This window comes from Theropithecus gelada, chromosome 14 (assembly GCF_003255815.1).
Source record: "Theropithecus gelada isolate Dixy chromosome 14, Tgel_1.0, whole genome shotgun sequence".
Taxonomy (NCBI): Eukaryota; Metazoa; Chordata; class Mammalia; order Primates; family Cercopithecidae; genus Theropithecus; species Theropithecus gelada.
This window is the reverse complement of record NC_037682.1, coordinates 67,310,254-67,311,541: the sequence shown is the minus strand read 5'-3', so window position 1 is coordinate 67,311,541 and position 1,288 is coordinate 67,310,254.

The window sequence follows — 1,288 nt, the reverse complement described above, 5'->3', positions numbered from 1 at the left end:
GGTTTTTTTTTTTTTTTTTTTTTTTTTTTGGGACGAAGTCTCACTTTGTCGCCCAGGCTGGAGTGCAGTGGCACCATCTCGGCTCACTGCAAGCTCCGCCTCCTGGGTTCACGCCATTCTCCTGCCTCAGCCTCCGAGTAGCTGGGACTACAGACGCGCACCACCACGCCCGGCTAATTTTTTGTGTTTTTAGTAGAGACGGGGTTTCACCGTGTTAGCCAGGATGGTCTCGATATCCCGACCTCGTGATCCGCCCGCCTCGGCCTTCCAAAGTGCTGGGATTACAGGCGTGAGCCACCGCGCCCGGCCTGTTTTTGTTTTTGTTTTTTGTTTTTTTTTTTTTTTTGAGACGGAGTCTCGCTCTGTCGCCCAGGCTAGAGTGCAGTGGCGGGATCTCAGCTCACTGCAAGCTCCGCCTCCCGGGTTCACGCCATTCTCCTGCCTCAGCCTCCCGAGTAGCTGGGACTACAGGCGCCCGCCACCTCGCCCGGCTAGTTTTTTGTATTTTTTTAGTAGAGACGGGTTTTCACCGTGTTAGCCAGGATGGTCTCGATCTCCCGACCTCGTGATCCGCCCGTCTCGGCCTCCCAAAGTGCTGGGATTACAGGCTTGAGCCACCGCGCCCGGCCTCTGTTTTTGTTTTTTAATTCAAATACAGGGTTTCACTCTGTCACTCCGGCTGGAGTGCGGTGACACAATCTCAGCTCACTGCAGCCTCAAACTCCTTGGCTCAAGCCATCCTCCTGCCTCAGCCTCCCAAGTAGCTGGGACTACAGGTGCATGTTGCCACGCCTGGCTAATTAAAAACAAAACAAATTTTTTTTGAAGATGGAGTCTCACTCAGCCACCCAGGCTGCAGTGCAGTGGCATGATCTCAGGTCACTGCAACCACTGTCTCCTGGGTTCAAGTGATTCTCCTGTCTCAGCCTCCCGAGTAGCTGGGATTACAAGCACCCACCATCATGCCTGGCTAATTTTTATATTTTAGTAGAGACTGGGTTTCACCGTGTTGGCCCAGCTGGTCTTGAACTCCTGACCTCAATTGATCCAACCACCTTGGCCTTCCAAAGTGCTAGGATTACAGGCTTGAGCCACCGTACCCGGCAAAAAAAAAAAAAAAAAAAATTTTTCAGAGACAGGGTCTTGCTATGTCACCCAGGCTGGTCTTGAACTCTTGGGCTCAAGTGATCCTCTTGCCTTGGCCTCCCAAAGTGCTGGGATTACAGACTTGAGCCACCATGCCCAGCCAAATCCTTGTTTTTATCTTTTTTTTTTTTTTTTTTTTTTT